The 19,961-nt window shown below is 39.2% G+C and overlaps 1 protein-coding gene and 1 pseudogene across 7 annotated transcripts in view; one reads left to right on the forward strand and one right to left on the reverse strand.

Annotated features, from left to right (window-relative positions):
- ARID4B (AT-rich interaction domain 4B) overlaps window positions 1-19,961 on the reverse strand; it is a 166,656-nt gene that overhangs the window by 134,365 nt on the left and 12,330 nt on the right. The gene's annotated exons all lie outside the window — the stretch shown is intronic.
- LOC118640723 lies at window positions 4,929-5,573 on the forward strand (annotated as a pseudogene).

Consider the following 19,961-nt stretch of genomic DNA (forward strand, 5'->3'; position numbering starts at 1 on the left):
TGATGTTCTCTCTCATCGATGTTTCTATCTCTCTCTCCTTCTCCCTTCCTCTCTCTCTCTAATATCAATAAAGAAAAAAAAATAAAGAACACACACCGATATTAATCTCCCAGATGTGCTAAGTAACAAAATTATAAAATGCAGACAATATTATGATTTTAAAATAGAAAGTTAAAAAAATAATATGAGGATAAATTTGTTTGCTTTTCTTTCTTTTTTAAATTGACTTTAGAGAGAGAGAGAGAGCATTCCACTTACAGTTGGCCCTCGTTTATCGCGGTCAATTAGTTCCAGACTGTACCATGATAAATGAATTTCCACAAAGTAGGATTCTTTATTTATATACAGTCGTCCCTTGCCACTTTGCACTTCTACGTTCACAGCTTCACACTATCGCAGTTTTTTCAAATACTATACTATATTTCAACGTCAAAGTCGCAAGGGATGACTGTAGTTATGTATTTATCAGTTGCTTCCCTTTTTTTTTTTTTTATCCTCACCCAAGGACATTTTTTGATGTTTGTTCAGATAGAGTGGGAGGGAGAGAAAGAGAAACATCGACGTGAAAGGGACACACTGAGTTGTTGTCACCCGTACGACACAACCAGGGCCAGGGACAAACAACAACCGAGGTACACGCCCTTAGCGGGAACCAAACCCGGGTCTCTCTGGACGACAGGCCAACGCTCTAACCACTTAACAATAGCAAACTGGCCAGGGCACTTCCTTTTTTTTTAATCCTCACCCAAGGACACTTTTTTTTGCATTCATCTTCAGATAGAGTGAGAGGGAGGAGGAGAGAGAGAGAAACATCAATGTGAGAGACACACATCGACTGGTTGCCACCCACACAACCCCAATCGGGACAGAAACAAACTGCAACCGAGGTATGTGCCCTTAGCGTTAACCAAACCCAGGTCTCTCTAGTCTGCGGGCTGACGCTCTAACTGCTGAGCCAAACCAGCCAGGACCATCAGTTGCTTCTTGGATGTGCCCCCTGACCGAAGTTCAAACCCACAACCTTGATGTATCTGGGTGACTCTCTAACAAACTTAGCACCAGGCCAGGGCCTGTGTTTGCTTTCCTATGCATAAGTAACACCGAAATAATACACAAGAAACAACAGTGGTAATCTGTGCAGAAAGAAAGAAAACTTTAAAGTGGAGAGAAGAGCTGAGAATTAAGTTTTTTACAATTTCCTTTACATTTCTTTTACCTTTTCAGCCTTGTATTTTAACTATTCAAAAAATTAAACTAAAAATAGATATTTGGACTTCAACAATATAGATATATCCTCTAATGTAAGTTGACTGCTCCTGCACTTCATTACATTATTATATCTGATATAATTTTGCAATCATCCTGATTGTCTCTAAGAGTCTGTCTTGTCTGATTTTGTGAAGAGTTGCATGTGCCTCCAGAAACCTTGCATCCATAATATTCTAGGCACAGTTCCAGTTTCAATAGATTCAATTCCAATGTTATTGATTTATATATCAATAAAGGCTCTTGGAAATTCCAACTTTTCCAGTTTATATACACAATGACACCTGGAAGAAGCATTAAAAAAATATTTTTAATAACATTACCCAGATTAAGATTGATCTAATTTTCTAATTTTTTAAACTTTCTTACTGGACTAAACTTTTACATCTTTTGGTAGGTAACAGTAATAGAACAGGTACAAAGTGGACCCCAAAGTCTCTGCTGCCAAAAAACACCCACCAGGATATGAGTCCTTTGGGAATGTACTTATAGGGGAGAAAAGCTGAAGTAGAAACTAAGCAGTCAAGAAAGAAGAAAACTCCAAGGAAAAGTTGAGACTCGAATGAATACAAAGCTCTTCTAAGACCCCACAATACACTCCTCGTATCTATAAAGCTATACCAGTGCCTCTTCATAACCTATAAGTCAGCAAATCTAGGATCTACAAAGACCTGAGTTCCTATTCTGTCGATCGCTCATCAAGTGCCAGGCATTAAGCTTTAGAATATTATCCCATTTAATCACACAATAACACTATAACACAGGTAGTGTTTTCCTTAGTACCTAAGTACAGTGACTAACACTCAACATCACAAAATTAAGTGTCAGACTCAGGTCAAAAACACATATGCTAGCCCAGCCAATGAGGCTCAGTGATTGAGCATGGACCCATGCACCAAGAGGTTCCTGGTTCCATTCCCAGTCAGGGCACATGCCCAGGTTGCAGGCTCAATCCCCAGCAGGGGCCGAGCAGGAGACAGCCAACTGATGTTGATATCTTTTCATCGATGTTTCTATGTCTCTCTGCCTTCTTCTCTCTCTAAAATCAATAAAATGTGTGTGTGTGTGTGTGTGTGTGTGTGTGTGTGTATGCTACAAAAGGTTATTTCCAGTATTCCTCCCTTAGTTTTTCTACATTTGAATTATTTATCATTTTTAGAAATGGAAAATTTTTATAACTAATAAAACAGTACATGCTAATAAAAAAAAAGAAAACAGCATCACCCTGGCCAGTGGTTAGAGCATTGGCCCGCGGACCAGAGAGTCCTGGGTTCGGTTCCTGCTAAGAGCATGTACTTCGGTTGCAGTTTGTCCCTGGCCCCGGTTGGCATCACGTGGGTGGCAGTCAGTCGATGTGTCTCTCTTGCATCGATGTTTCTCTCCCCCCACCCCTGCACTATTTGAAGATAAATGCAAAAATGTCCTCAGGTGAGGATAAAAAAACAAACAAACAGCGTAACTACACAAAGTAGATACTAAACATTTTCTGTACTTTCACCCTACAGAAACACTGTTAATAACTTGTTACAGGTCCTAGACCTTTCCTAGGAAATACTAACAATTAACACATCTATTTCAATAAAGTTGTTAAGAAGGAAAAAAGAAATCCATATACCAGTCAATACCGCTTAACTATATTAAACCAGTAAAAATTGATTTTTTAAAAATGTGCCAATTCAGTAATCCTTGAGGTAAAACATCTTACTCATCTATATAGTACAAATGTAAGCAAAGGTAAACCATTTCCCAAACCTAGGGATATTACTCCTTGGATTTTACCACATAGAACATTCTTAAAAGCACAGATACTAAAGAAAAGAAAAATGAGAGGATGAAAGAGCCAAATAAAGTCTAGCAACCCAGTACAACACACTATAGCCAGTTTGTCACCATCTACCTACTCAAGAGTTGTTTTTACATCTATTTCCATGGTTTAAGCAATAATAAAAGTGCCTACTCTGGTAAATTTAAATCACATAATCTGAAAGTTTGACTCTACATCATAAATTCAATATATCAGCCTGTAAAACATCTTTAAATCATTAACTGATTTGGGGATAGGAGGATTACAAGGACTATTTATTGGTTATCTGCAGATATCAGTCACAACTTTTAAGCAATTATAGTTCCGTTGCCTTCTCATGACATACAATATGTTCAAAACCCAGTAAAATATTTGGAATTCTATAAAACAATATATAAACAAGAACTATTTATTGCCATCTAGTAACCATCGGGTCACTTGGAAAATTTACATTGGGCTTTTAAATTTGAACCTTAAAAACTCATGAAGCATAAATTAAATTTTATTTTATTTATTTTTATCCTCAAACTTTTTTTTTTTTTTTTTTTGCGCATTTATCTTCAGATGGAGCAGGAAGGAGAGAGGGAGGAAGAGAGAGAGAGAAACATCGATGTGAGAGAGACACATCGAGTGGCTGCCACCCACACAACCCCAACTGGAGCAGAAGCCAAACCGCAACCAAGGTACATGCCCTTAGTGGGAACCGAACCCAGGACTTTCTGGTCCACGTGCCGACACTCTAACCACTGAGCCAAACTGGCCAGGGCCATAAATTAAATTTTAAATAAAAACATTGTAAAATACTTCATTTCTTTTTTTTCCCCCATTTCTTTAGTTGGTGATAGAATATGGAGAGAATGATGATATGCCAACAGCATCTTTTTTAAAATGCCCCCAACACACCCAGCCAATGTGGTCCAGTGGTTGAGCATCAACCCATGTACCAAGAAGTCACGGGTTCGATCCCTGGTCAGGGCACATGGCTAGGTAGTGGGCCCAATCCCCAGTGGGGGGCATGCAGGAGGCGGCCAGTTGCTGTTCTCTCTCATTGATGTTTCTATCTCCTTCTCCCTTCCTTTTTCTCTAAAATCAATAAAGAAAAAAAAATTAAGAAGAAAACAAAGTAATCCCTAAAAATAACAACCAAACTGAAATAAATGTTCTGTTTATCAAGTTGATAGGATAAGCACATAGGAACAATTATTTCAAGTCACTTTAAAATATGTATTCTGGCCCTGGCCAGTTTGGTTCAGTGGTTAGAGCATCGGCCTGCGGTCCGGAGAGACCCGGGTTCGGTTCGACCCGGGTTCGGTTCCCGCTAAGGGCACGTACTTCGGTTGCAGTTTGTCCCCCGCCCTGGTTGGTCGTGCGGGTGGCAGCCACTCGACGTGTCCCTTCACGTCGATGTTTCTCTCTCTCTCTCCCTTCATCTCTCTCCCTCCCACTCTATCTGTACAAAAAATGGAAAAATATCCTCGGGTGAGAATAAAAAATAATAATAATAAGTATTCTGTTCTTTTATCCCTAGTGGAATACAACCTAAAGACTAAAGAAACACAAAGAAATCTTAAATTGCATTATTAGTCTTATTATAAGAAGAGTATTCCAGGATGGACAGACCTGGAGAACATTATGCTAAGTGAAATAAGCCACTCAGAGAAAGACAAATACCATATGATTTCACTTATATGTGGAATCTAATGAAAAAAGTAAACAAAATAGAAACAGATTCATAGACACAGAAAACTGACAGCTGCCAGAGGGGAGGGGAGTTGGGGGCTGGGTGAAAAGATAAAGCAAAAAAACAAAACAAAAAAATCCACCTCAGATATACAGCCTTTTGTGAGTGGTGGCGAACATGGAGAAAATGCTATTAAGGCCTTGGGCATGCTTGCAAGAGTACAAGGTGGTGGGGTGCTGCCTGCCCATCCACAAGTGCCACACACTACCCCTCTATCACATGCGCATCTTTGCACCTAACCATATGTAGTTGCCAAGTCCCACTCTGGTACTTTGTGTCTCAACTGAAGAAGATGAAGAAATCTTCAGGGGAAATTGTCTACTGTGGGCAGGTGTTTGAAAAATCTCCCCTTCGGGTGAAGAAATTTGGCATCTGGTTGCACTACCACTCCCACAGTGGTACCCACACCATGTACTGGGGAATACCGGGACCTGACCACTGAAGGCACCATCACCCAATGCTACTGAGACATGGGGTCCCATTACCATGCTCATGCCCATTCAACCCAGATCATGAGGGTAGAGGAGATTACAGCCAGCAAGTGCTGCAGGAGTCAAGCAGTTCCACAACTCCAAGATCAAGTTCCCGTGGCCCTGCTGGGTTCTTCATTGACACAAGCCACGCTTCACCACCATGAGGCCCCTTCTTTTAGATGCAAGGCATTCCTGTTCCCTGGTCTGCCCAAATAAACTTCTTAGGGGGAAAAAACACCTCATGAACACAGACAACAGTATGACAATCACAAGAGGGAAAAGAGAGTAGGGTGAGGTAAAAGAGAGTAAAGGGGGAATAAATGGCAACATTAAGAGACAACGTTGGATGGTGAACACACAATACAATATACAGATGATGTATTATAGAATTGTGATACCTTGATATAGAACTTGATACTTATATCATGTTATTAACCAATGTCACCCTAATACAGTCAATAAAATTTTTTTTAAAGATTAGTACTGTGCTCAGCCAATGTAGCTCAGGATATTGAGTGTCAACCCATGGACCAACAGGTTGCCTGTTTGATTCCTGGTCAGGGCATATGCCCGGGGTTGTGGGCTCAATCACCAGCAGGGTGCATGCAGCAGACAGTAGATCGATGCTGATGTTTCTCTTTCATCGATCAATGTTTCTATTGCTCTCTCCCTCTCCCTTGCTTTCTCTCTAAAATCATTAAAAAAAAGACTAGTATTGTTATTTCAAAACTTATATGTTATATGTAATATATGTTAAAATTATTAGTAACCAAGATTCTCAGTATAAAATTAAAAACAGACAAAAACAAAATAATTTAAATCAAAAGTGTAATTTTTTCATGGGAAAATAAAGTCATTTATTTTTCCCTTTAAAAACAAAGAAACAGGTCATTGTTGCAGGTCCTTGCTGCACTGCCTGAGCTGTCACTATGTTGAAGCTGAGCAAAGAGGCCAAGCAGAGGCTGCAGTAGCTCTTCAAGGGAGATCACTTTGCCATCCACTGGGGTTGGGGGTGCAGATCCTGGAATGCCTGAACCGTTTTAAGCTTATTTGGGGGATAAAGGATGGTTTGGTCATCTGGATTTAGAAGCAATCAGTGGACAGTAACAACATGGAAGGTGTGCACTCTGGGATAAGAGATGGGACATCATTCAGACAGTTACCAATTGCATAGCACAAGGATCTTCTCAAATGAATCTGTGGCAGAGTAGAACCTCTACTGACTTATTTGTGGTAGACTGTATCAAAATAAATGTTCTAACAACAAAAGAAACCAAAAAACACCTCATTTCCTGGGTCTAAACACTAAAAAAAAAAAAAAAAAGCCTAAAAGCAATGCAAAACCAGCAGCAATGAACACCCTTAAAACCCTGATTGTGGCCTCTGAAAACCATTTCTACTTCAGAAAACCAAGGTTCCCTGAAGAAATACCTGATTCTGGGTCGGGGGCAGGAAATGTACAAGATGAACCTAAAATCCTTGTGTCAAAAAGTAAGTTATTGCCCTGGCCAGTTTGGCTCAGCGGTTAGAGCAACGGCCTGCAGACTAGAGAGGCCCAGGTTCAGTTCCTGCTAAGGGCATGTACCTCAGTTGCAGTTTGTCCCCCGCCCCGACTGGGGTTGTGTGGGTGGCAACCAGTAGATGTGTCTTTCTCACATCGATGTTTCTCTGTCTCTCTCTTCCTCCTTCTCTCCCTCCCGCTCTATCTGAAGATGAATGCAAAAATGTCCTTGGGTGAGGATAAAAAAAAAAAAAGAAAAATGTCAAAAACAGCCATCACAATGGATTAAAACACATAGAATACATTCAAATCCATATTTAACAAAAAAACTGAAACAAAACACAAAAAAATTTATTGGTCATTTTAGGAGGTTCTTAAGGCACAAACTCAGAACAGTGAGAGAAAAACAATCATTTATCCTGTATTTCTGTACTGTAAAGTCACTAAATATATAGAATTTCAACTTAATAAATGTAGTAAAAGTGATATAATTAGAAAAACAATTTGCAATCTTTATATAATGAATTAGTCAACAATTACTAGTGGTTGCTAAAACCACTGAGTGAAAGTTGATAGGAATTTTATAACAGACAGGTAAGACTTGACAACACCCAACCTTAGCAATATTAAAAGTGAGTCAGAGTCAACCTAACATTGTGTACCTTCTGATGATATGTAGTAAAAAAATAAACAAAAATACAGAATCTCCTCCTATGAAGTATTCTCACCAAAAAGCTTCTAGAACTACTGTTTACAGGAAATACATGGGTTAAACAAAACCACAAAGATGCAATAGGCCACAGAATGTGGTAAATTCTGCAGGTTAAATGACATAGTTCCTTCATCAAATAAATGGCATGAAAAGGGAAGAGATTTTATGGAAAAAGAGACTAAGCTTAAAAGATGTATCTATCTTCCAACATGCAATGTGAGGCTTTTATTTGGCTCCTAATATAAACAATCCAATTGTAAGACATCCTAAGACAGTGAGAAATCTGAACATGTTCTAACTGTAGGATGACATTAAAGAATTACCATTAATGTTATTAGTTGTGACAAATGCACTATGGTTATGCTTTGTAAAAAGATACAGATTAAATAATGGATGAAATGATAAGGGTGAAATGGATATCTGGGATTTCCTTTAAAATGCTACTTGGAGATGGGTAGGAGAAAAAAGAAAACAGAGTGAAATATAAAACAAGAATGGCAAAACGTGGACAACTGCTAAAACTAGGTGATAAACACATGAAAATTTATTGAGCTTCATTTGTTTTATATGTTTTCAATTTCTACAATAAAGTTTTAAAGCTGTATCACAAGCATATTTGTTACCCTGAAGTATATTAACCTCTAATCCTCTTCTATTATTATTTTGAGTCTCCAGAATTGGAATATCATTGCAGTTTGTCCCCGGCCTGGGTTGGGTGGTGCGGGTGGTGACCACTCGATGTGTCCCTTTCACGTCGATGTTTCTCTCTCTCTCTTCCTCTCTTACCCTCCCACTCTGTCTGAACAATATATAAAAAAATGTCCTCGGGTGAGGATTAAAAAATAAATAAAAATAAAAATTTATAATGTTTCAAATAAGATATGTACATTAAGCCTAAAAACTAATTACATTATATTAACTATATATAAAAATTACTAACTTCACTATAAAGTCACTATGCCTACCCAACTAGACTGGTTAAATATTTGTTTAGGAGACTGGTGCTTAGGTAGCAAACTACTCCGTTTTATTTCTATTTTATTTGGGTTTTTTTGTTTGTTTGTTTTTTAATATTTTTTTCTTTATTGATTTTAGAGAGAGAGGAAGAAAAACATCAATGAGAGAGAACATCAATTGGCCGCCTCCTACATGCCCCCCACTGGGGATTGGGCCCACAACCTGGGCATGTGCCCTGACCGGGAATCGAACCGGCAACCTCTTGGTGCAGGGGTCGACGCTCAACCACTGAGCACACCAGCCGGGCTATTTCTATTTTATTTGAGATATTCACTGTACTTAATTAGGCCCCTATTAGTTGTTTCATCAACACATAATCACACAGCTCATACTGCAATAAGAACAATTTAAGTTAGAGCTTAGGGGTATGGAGATAGGAAAATAAACCACACTGTTAATGTCTGCCATAAAAGCTGGCTTCAATCCACACACACAGGCATTTCATTCATTAAAAACTATAGTCTCGTAGTCTTCCATTGTACTTTCTACAGCCACCTTAATGTCTGAACCTAATTCAAGTTTATATACATAAGAAGGTTTTGAGTGCTTTTCTAGGTGATGAACTGTGTGTTTTAAAAAATTATCCAGCCCTGGCCAGTTTGGCTCAGCGGTTAGAGCGTCAGCCTGCGGCCCGGAGAGACCCGGGTTCGGTTCCCGCTAAGGGCACGTACTTTGGTTGCAGTTTGTCCCCGGCCATGGTTGGTCGTGCGGGTGGCAGCCACTCGATGTGTCCCTTCACGTCGATGTTTCTCTCTCTCTCTCCCTTCCTCCCACTCTATCTGTACAAAAAAATGGAAAAAATATCCTCGGGTGAGGATTAAAAAATTATCCAGCCCAGCTGATATGGCTCAGTGGATTGAGCTTTGACCCATGGACTGAGAGGTCCAGGTTAGATTCCTGCCCAGGGCACATGCCTGGGTTGTGAGCTCCATCCCCAGTAGGGGGCATACAGGAGGCAGTTGATCAATGTTTCTCTCTCACATTGATGTTTCTCTCTCACTCTCTCTAAAAAATAAAAAAAAACATATTTTAAAAAATTATTCAAAAGTTTAATATACTAATGACAAATAACAAAAGCTGAAATTTCAGCCTAGTCAAGAATTAACACCAGCCCTGGCCGGTTTGGCTCAGGGATTAGAGCATCAGCCCATGGACCAATGAGTTGTGGGTTCGATTCCAGTCAAAAGCACATACTTCGGTTGTGGTTCAGCCCAGCCCTGGTTGGGTCGTGCAGGAGGCAGCCACTCAGTGTGGCTCTATCACATCAATGTTTCTCTCTGTCTCTCTCTCTCCCTCCCTCCCACTCTATCTGATAATAAGCAGAAGAATATCCTTGAGTGAGAAATTTTTTTAAAAAATTTAACACCAGACACTAATAATACATCAGGGAGTTATTTACTTATAAACAGAAACATTTCTTGCCTATGACCATTTAATACTGCCTTGTGAGAAGATCTGAATCCTCACACTGGTTTAGAAGTGGGTCAGTTCTCCAGGATATGATGGAAAGGGGCACTGGATTATGAATCAAAGACAGTCAAGTGAGGAGGTTAGACTACACTACATCAGAGTGTGAATTCATCATTCTTATCTAGCAGTGGTAGATGCCTAAAGCACTATACAGGCAAAGGATTCTAATGATTCATTTAGAAAAAGAGTCTTTCAAGTCCCTAATAGTTTTATTTGTTGTTCTTACTGTTTTGTTGTTGTGAATCCTCACCAGAGGTATTTTTCCATTGATTTTTAGATAAAGTGGAGGGAAGGAAGGGGGGGAAAGAGAGATAAACATCAATGTGAGAGAGGCACATGGTTGCACAACCCCCACCAGGGCCCAGGAATGGAACCTGCAGCCCAAGTACATGCCCTTGACCTGGAATCGAATCCAATACACTTGAGTCAGTGGGCTGACACTCTAACCACTAAGCAAACCAACCAGGGCTCCCCAACAGTTTTCAAATGTATAATACAAAGAATCTGGAAGTGGAAAGAATATGGGCATTCTGGGTATCTTTTATTGCCCCAGAGAAATTTAAATATTTAGTCTTGCTCTTAAACATGCAAATAAATGTCTGAAACACTGTCGCCCTCCCCCTACGTCACTCCATTCCACCTCCTCTATAAAAGGAACCCAGAAAAACTACTAAGGGGGCAAAACACTTCCCTTTGTTTTTCACTCTATCCTGCAAAATAAGGTGATGGTATGGTTGTTAAGAAGGCAAATTCCACAATGAACATACGGGTACACAGCAGGCATTGCCACTATGGGAAACAATATAAAGGTTCCTCAAAAAATTAATAATAGAGCCCTTGCCACTTTGGCTCAGTAGTTGGAGTGTCAGCCTGCAGACCGAGGGTCACAGATTTGATTCCCAGTGAAGGACATGTACCTTGGTTTTGGGTTCAATTCCTGGTCAACCAATCAATGTGTCTCTCTCACATTGATGTCTCTGTCTCTGTCTCTCTCTCTCTCTACCCCCTTTCTCCCTCCCACTCAATCTAAAAAAAAAAAAAAAAAATCAATGGAAAAATATCCTCAGGTAAGGATTTAAAAAATAATAATAATTACAGAATTACCATGGGAGTGATTTTATTTAATTTAAACTTAAATGTTAATATTCAATTGGGTTATTAGAAAACTTATATGAATGTTTAGAACAACTTAGGCATGTGAACCTACTTTTTCAACTGTAACCTTTATGAACTCTAAATACAGATCAAATACCTCCAATGAAAATTTAGGGTCCAAATTAAAATATGCTTAAGTGTTGCCTTGGCCAGGTGGTTCAGTTGGTTGGTGGACTGTCCTGTATACCAAGAAGTTTCAAGTTGGCTCACCAGTCAGGGAACGTATGGAAGGCAACCAACTGATTGATGTTTCTCTCTGACATTGATGTTTCCCTGCCCCTTCTTCTCTCTCTCTAAAAATAAATGAAAAGCCCTGGCCAGTATGGTTCAGTTGGTTGAGCATCTTCTCATGAACTGAGAGGTCACCAGTTCCCATCAGGGCACATGCCCAGGTTGCAGACTCAATCCCTGGTGGGGGGCATGCAGGAGGCAGCCGATCAATGTTTTTCTTTCTCTCTCTCTCTCTCTCTCTCCCCCCCTCTTCCTTTCTTCCTCCCTCAAATCAATAAAAACATACTTTTTTAAAAAATCAATAAAATATATGTGTGTGTGTGTATATATACATATATACACACATATTTATATCTCATTGGGCGAGGATTCAAAAATATTTCAAAATATGCTGTAAATGTAAAGTACCATATTTTAAAGACAGTGTGTAAAAAAAAAGTAAAATACCTCAATTTTATAATGACAATATTTTATTACTAAAATAGTAATATTAATAAAATGAATTTACCTGTTTTTTTAATACAGCTACTAGAAAACTTAAGACACATAGCTCGAATTATATTCCTAATGACAATGCTACTCTAAACAATACCCTAACATCTGATACCTGCCCACTACTTTTCCCCTCTATTTATCCTGCCTACTCCTTATCCCTTCTATTTATCTATTTATCATTAATAATAATAATATTGTTGTTAATATTATTGTTCACCAATATTATAGACACCATGCTAAATGCTTTATATGGTTTATTTCACTCAACTCTTCCAAAGTTTTATCATTATTCTCATTTCAGATTTTTGTTGTTGTTGTTAATCCTCACCAAAGGATATTTTTCCATTGATTTTTAGAGAGAGTGGAAGGGAAGGAAGGAGAGAGGGAGAGGGAGAGAGAGAGAGAGAAACGTCCATGTGAGAGAGACACATGAATTGGCTACCTCCTAGGCGACCCCCACCGGGGTCAAGGATCAAACCTGCAACCGAAATAAGCTCCCTCTACCAGGAATCAAACTGATGACCTTTCTGTCCTAGGGCCAATGCTCCAACCTCTGAGCCAAACCAGCCAAAACTCAGTTTGGGTTTTCTTTTGAGGGAAGAAGAGAGAAACAGTCAGAGAGATATGAGAAACATCAATAGTTGCCTCCCACACATGCCCCAACCAGGAAGTGAACCCACAACCTGGGTATGTGTCCTGAGTGGGAATTACACCCACCACCTTTTGGTGTACAGTATGACGCTCCAACCAACTGAGCCACACTGGCCAGAGTCTCGTTTCAGGATTTTAAATTAAGCATCAGACAGGCTTAAGTCGTTTGCCCAAGGTCGTAAGTCAGTAACAGTGCCAGGATTAAAATTCAGTCTGATTTGAAAATGTGTACTCTTACTGATGGTGGGATTATAAATTGGTGTAACCACTATAGAAGACAGTATGGAGGTTCCTCAAAAAATTTAGACTAGAACTATCATATGACCCAGAAATTCCTCTTTTGGGTATTTATCTGCAGAATATGGAAACACTAATTCGAAAAAGATGTATGTACTCCTATGTTCACTGCAGCATTAGGTACAATACCAAGACGTGGAAATAAGCTAAGTATCCTCAGATGACTGAATAAAGATGTGGTACTTATACACAATGGAATACTACTCAGCCATAAGAAAATATGAATATTGCCATTTGCGACATGATTGATGTACCTTGACAGCATTATGCTCAGTTGAAACAAGTCAGACAGAAAAGGACAAAAACCATATGATTTCACTCATCTGTGGAGTATAGAACAAAAAAGGTAGCAAACGAGCGAACAAAACAGAACTCATAGATATAGACCACAAATGATGATTACCAGAGAAGTGGGGTGGAGGAAGGGGGAAATGGGTAAAAAGGGTCAAATATGTGGTAATCAATAAAAACTAGACTTTTAGTGGTGAGCATGCAATAGACTATGCAGATATAAATTATAATTTGTACACCTAAAATTTATATACATGTATATATATAATTTTTATATTTTTTCCTCTCGTGAGTATATTTTTTCCATTGATTTTTGGAGATAGTGAAAGGGAAGAGGAGGAGAGGAAGAGGGGGATGGGGGAAGAGAGAGGGAGAGAAAGAAAGAGAGAGAGAAAGAGAAAAAGAGAAAGAAACATCAATGTGAGAGACACATACATCAGTTGCCTCCTGCAAGCACCCTGACCAGGGCCAGGAGTCGAATCTGCAACCCAGGTACATGCCTCTGACTGGGAAGCGAACCCACAACCTTCAGTGTGCAGGCCAACACTCTAACCACTGAACCACAATAACCAGGAGTGAAATTTATATATTAACCAGTTACCTCAATAAAAAAAATTGCCCTGGCCAGTTTGGCTCAGCAGTTGGAGCATTGGCCTGCGGTCCAGAGAGACCCGGGTTCAGTTCCCACTAAGGGCATGTACCTTGGTTGCAGTTTGTCCCCGGCCCTGGTTGGGTCGTGTGGGTGGCAACCACTCGATGTGTCTCTTTCACGTCGATGCTTCTCTCTCTCTCTCCCTCCTACTCTATCTGAATAAAATATGGAAAAATGTCCTCGGGTGAGGATTAAAAAAAAAATTGTCTTTTATTTGTTGACTTAAGAGAGAGAGAAAGGGGGGAAGGAGAGAGAGAGAAACATCTATCCATTGTTTCACCTATTTATGCATTCATTGGTTGCTTCTTGTATGTGCCCTGAAAGGAGATCAATCCAAAACCCTAGCATATCAAGATGACACTCCAACCAACTAAACTACCTGGCCAGGGCCAAAATTAATTAACTTTTTAAAAGTTTGTACTCTTAACCATTGAGGCTCTACTATCTCCCACCCTAACTTTACTTTCCTGAATTTTATACTATTAAAGACACTCACTGCCCCCAAGCCAGATATTTTTCAGTAGAAAATTTCCATTTAATTACCTTTTTTATTAAACACCATGGAGAAAATAAGGAATCAGAAAAGGGGGTAAACAATGTAGAGCTCTAAGAACAAAGACTAACCAAAACTATATGAATTTGGCTTTCAACAATTAGATGTACAGATAATAAACCCTCTACTTTATCATAGCGCAATGCATACTGACCACACTAAGTCCATATTCTAAAGTATTAACAATTGGTCATTTAAAGATATGTAGTAAAGTAGCTTGCCCCCCACCTTACAATATATTACAGTTATTATTTTTGGCACTTATAAACTAAACATGGTAATAAGTATTTTGCATGCATCATCTTATTTAATTCACAATAAAACAACAAAGTAAATATTATTCTACCATTTTTCATGGGTTGAAAATAAGGGTCACAGAAATAAACTGCCTAAGGTTATATAAGTATTTAAGTGGCAAAGAAGGCTCTGGCAGGTGTAGTTCAGTTGGCTGGAGCGTGGTCCCACACACCAAAAGGTGGCAGGTTATCCCCAGTCAGGGCACATGCAAGAATCAATCAATGAATGCATAAATAGGTGGAACAACAAATCTCTGTCTGTCTCTGTCTCTCTCTCTCTCTCTCTCTCTTACCTTCCCTCCCTTTCTCTCTCTTTCAAATATATTTTTAAAAACTTAAAAAAAAAAAAAAAACAACCCTGGCCAGTATGGCTCAGCTAGACCGCTGGCCCATGGACCAAAGAATCGCAGGTTTGATTCTGGTCAAGGGCACATACCTCGGTTGTGGTTCATCCCCAGCCCTGGTCAGGGTTGTGCGGGAGGCAACCAGTCGATGTGTCCCTCTCAAGTCGATGTTTGTCTCTCTCTCCCTCCCACTCTATCTGAAGATAAATGGAAAAAATATACTCAAGTGAGGATTTTTTAAAAAATTAAATTAAAAAAAAGAAAGAAATATGTACTAAGTGTAGTGATAGAGAGAAGGGTCTAAATCAGGAAAAATATCCTAGTCAAAAGAAACCTGTCATGCTCCAAGAACCAAATTACTGGTCACAACTTCATCTTTAAACACATTCTGACTTAAACCATATTCAACACATGCAATGAACACACGACAATGCAATCTAGAAAGAAACCATTTTTTCCAACCACAGAGCAGAAAATCTCTCTTACTTGAAACAGGTTTGTATTGAGACAGAATTAGCAGAACTTTCTTTCCATCTATAATACCTACAAATGACCTAGTGAATATTCACATAGTAATGTGTTAAATGTATTCTAGAGCAGTGTACCCACCAAATTCTAACCTGCATATAGAAATAATAAAGACGACATAACAGCCTTGGCCGGTTTGGCTCAGCAGTTAGAGTATGGGCCTGCGGTCCAGAGACCGGGTTTGGTTCCCGCTAAGGGCATGTACATAAGTTGCAGTTTGTCTCTGGCCCTGGTTGGTTGTGCGGGTGGCAGCCACTCGATGTGTTCCTTTCACCTCGATGTTTCTCTCTCTCTCTCTCTCTTCCTCTTTCTCCCTCCCACTCTATTTGAACAAAAAATTGAAAAATGTCCTCGGGTGAGGATTAAAAATAAAATAAAATAAAGACATTATATAAAATTCCCTAGAGCAAAGGTTTACTAAGAGCCATTTCCACCATCTACTCCTTCATTCTGAATCTTGCCTCACAGCACCACAGTTTTGAGAGTTGAAAGGCTTTGAGTTAACCAAGTAAAAAGCTGACTCAAAGAAAAATTAAAAAATGGCAATATTAAAACTAGCAGTTCTCCAATATTACCTTCAAAAAGGAATATGAACTAGGCACATACAAAATAATCGATCATAAATAACTGTGATTTAAAACTGCAATTACCACCCAGGCCAGTTTGGCTCAGCAGACAGAGAGCGTCAGCCCGCAGACCAAAAAGTTCTGGTTCGATTCCAACCTCGGCTGTGGTTCGGTCCCAGCCCTGGTCGGGGTCGTGCAAGAGGCAACCAATTGATGTGTCTCTCTCACATTGATGTTTATCTATCTATCTATCTATCTATCTAAAGAAAAATGGAAAAATATCCTCGGGTGAGGATTAAAAAAACAAACAGACAGAAAATAAAATAAATAAATATACAAATAATAAAACTGCAATTACTCAAATTGAATAAATAATTTTCAGATACATGATTACTTAAATTACATCTTTTTCACAAGTTGCCTATTAATTAAAAACTACCCCCAACTTTCCTCTACCAACACAGAAAGATTACAATTAGGACTCTTTCCAAAAGGGAGGGAAAAGGGTTGCACATATAGAAAGGAAAAAAACCTATATTGGAGAAAAGGCAATGGATTAATAGAATCAAGTCCAAACAAGTAAATAATGTTTCCAAATAAACTTACAATTTAAGTGATACCACCCAGACTATAAATACTTTTTAGTCTAGTTAACCTTCTATGTTGTCACTTGCACAGTAGTTGGGGTCCAAATCCAAAGGGCCAAATTACCTTTGAAAGTCTTTTATGGTTCTTTGGGCTGCAAAGTTTCAGCTCAAAATTACTTGTGGCAATCAATATAACCTGAGGATTCATTTTTCTCCCACTTTAAAATATTAACTCTTCAAAGTTTTGTACTATTTTCTTCTCACTTACAATACTAATTTACAAGATAGTAAAGGTTCTCCCAGAAGAACTAAGTCCATTGTCTAAATTAAATATATTTTCATTAGCCCAGCTGGTATGGCTCAGGGGAGTTGAGCACCAACCCATGGACCAAGAGGTCGCCAGTTCAATTCCTGGTCAGGGCACATGCCTGGGTGGCAGGCTCGATCCCCAGTGGGGGGCATGCAGGAGGCAGCCTATCGATGTGTCTCTCTCAACGATGTTTCTATTTCTCTCTCCCATTCTCTGTCTCTAAAAATCAATAAACAAATATATTTTTATTAGCCCTAGCTGGGAAGCTCAGTCAGTTAGCGCATCGTCCCAATATGCCAAGGTTACGGATTCAATCCCCAGTCAGAGCACATACAAGAATTAACCAATGAATGCATAAGTAAGTGGAACAACAAATCAATGTTTCTCTCTCCCTTCCGCTCTAAAATCAATAAATAAAATAAAATAATAAATATACTTTCATAATTTATCTTTAAGAGAATAAGGTAAATTTATATAAAAGATTTAATACCATGATGTAAGTAAATTCTAGCGTTACAACAGCTTTCTTTTTTTTTCCCCCCGGTATGTGCCCCTAGCAGGAACCGAACCCGGAACTCTCTGGTCTGCAGGCGTCGACACTCCAAATGCTTATCCAAACCGGCCAGGACACAACTGCTTTCTTTTCATGAATAAAGTAGGTAAAAGGTTTCTAAACTGCATTCACTATTCCAAAAAGCCATCAAAGGTCACTAAATGGTAACAACTTTATTACTCACTTATAACTATAGAGGTAACATGATTCCGTTTACTAACAAGAGAACAGATTCTACCATCAGTTTAATGTGTGCCTATGGGCAAATCACTCAACGTCTTTGCATCTGCTTCTTCAACCATAAAGAAAGGAAAAATGCTGCTGACCTGCCTCAAAGGGAAGTTATAAAATAACTAATGATTATGAAACTTTAGAAACATAATGTGCCACTTTAAAACACTATAATTATACTGTTAAAAAATTCTTCGTAAACCACATATTCTGACCCTAGCATCTGCTGGGGTCATTACCTACAGTGGTCTGTCCCAAAGTTAACCTTTCTAATAAATGCTACTAGGGTTCCCGAGCATAGCAGTAACTTCTTTAACACAGGATTCTCCCTCACTAACCCTCACAGCTTACTTTTTAATAGCAGTCTCACGCAATTATATTTCATTAATAGTTAGTAGCTATAATAACAATCAATAAAGTTATGCAACACTATTGAAAATGTTACAGATGACTGGGACTATTCACTACCTAGCATTATTATTCAAATAAATTAACAATACTTACTGAGTAACAATATCACTGAATGCTAAATACTGCTATAAGTGAGGCCTCTACATATGTGCCAAAATTTAAAGCTAAAGAAACAGCCCAGCCGGTGTGGCTCAGTGGTTGAGCATCGACCCATGCACCAAGTGGTCACCGGTTCAATTCCTGGTCAGGGTACATGCCCAGGTTATGGGCCCGATCCCCAGTGGGGGGCATGCAGGAGGCGGCGGCCAATCGATGTTCTCTCTCATTGATGTTTCTCTCTCTCCCTTCCTTTCTCTCTAAAATCAATAAAGAAAAAAAAAAAAAAAAATATATATATATATATATATATAAAGAAACATAGGGGTGCCCTTTATAAATCAGTTGATAGTAAAGAAAAGAACATTATATACAAATAAAATCTTGCTCAAGCCATCAATAAAGAATGGCACAGATCTGTTAGGTACTGATATAGAAAGATGTAAGAAGTTGCAGAACAGCCTATTTTTTGCAAAACCAAACATAAAATAAATGCTCATATATAAGTCTTATGTGCAAAGAAAAAAGTATAGAAGAATATACCTCAACTATTACCTCCAAGTTGCCAACAGGAAGTGAGACTGGGGAAGGTAATTACTTTCACTCTTCACTGAATACATTTCCGTAACTTTTTAAAAATATTTTTCTTTTTTTTTTTAGAGAGAAACATCAATATGAGATTAAAAAAAAAACGATCATGTGGCTCCCACACGCCCCCCACTGGGGATCAAGCCGGAAACCTGGGCATGTGCCCTGACCAGGAATTGAACCAGCAACCCTTTGGTGCACGAGACAACGCCCAACCAAGCCACACTGGCCAGGGCCACTTCCGTAATTTTTTTTTTTTTTTCCATTTATCTTCAGATACAGTGGGAGGGAGAGAAGGAGGAAGAAAGAGAGAGAAACATCGACGTGAGAGAGACACATCGAGTGGCTGCCACTCACACGACCCCAACCAGGGTAGGGGCCAAACTGCAACTAAGGTACATGCCCCTAGCGGGAACCAAACCCGGGTCTCTCTGGTCCGTGGGCCGACGCTCTAACCACTGAGCGAAACCAGCCAGGGCATGTAATTTTAAATATTTACAACAAACTTGTATTGCTTTTATAATAAAAAGCTTCCTTAATTTTGCTAGAAATAGAACTAGTTTAGAAAAATAGTTCTCCAAGTTAGGGAAAAGCATAATTAGGTCACTTACTAAATGTCAAAGGCCTATGACACTGGACAACTTTTGTTTTTTATCCTCACCAGAGGACATTTCTCCATTTTTTGTTCAGACAGAGAGGGAGAGAGAGAGAGGGAGGGAGGGAGAGAGAGAGAGAAAAACATTGACGTGAAAGGGACACATTGAGTGGCTGCCACCAGCACGACCATCCAGGGCCGGGGACAAACTGCAACAGAGGTACGCGCCCTGAGCGCGAACTGAACCCGGGTCTCTCTGGACCGCAGGCCCACGCTCTCTCTAACTGCTGAGCCAAACCAGCCAGGGCAATGGACAACTTGTTAAAAAAAATAATTGAGCTACTTAAAGCAAGTATATTTGGATTTGAAAAATATAGAAATGGGTACTTGGTAAGATATCCTTACCAAGACAAATTGAAAATATGAAAAGCCCTGGCCAGTTTGAAAAGCTAATTTTAAAAAAGAACTCTCATATAGACATAAGCCCAACTGCCTCACTTAAACTTTGACAGCAATAGTGGCTCCTTTGTCTGCTAGCCAGTTTAGC

Source organism: Molossus molossus, unplaced genomic scaffold (assembly GCF_014108415.1).
Source record: "Molossus molossus isolate mMolMol1 unplaced genomic scaffold, mMolMol1.p scaffold_m16_p_23, whole genome shotgun sequence".
Lineage (NCBI taxonomy): Eukaryota > Metazoa > Chordata > Mammalia > Chiroptera > Molossidae > Molossus > Molossus molossus.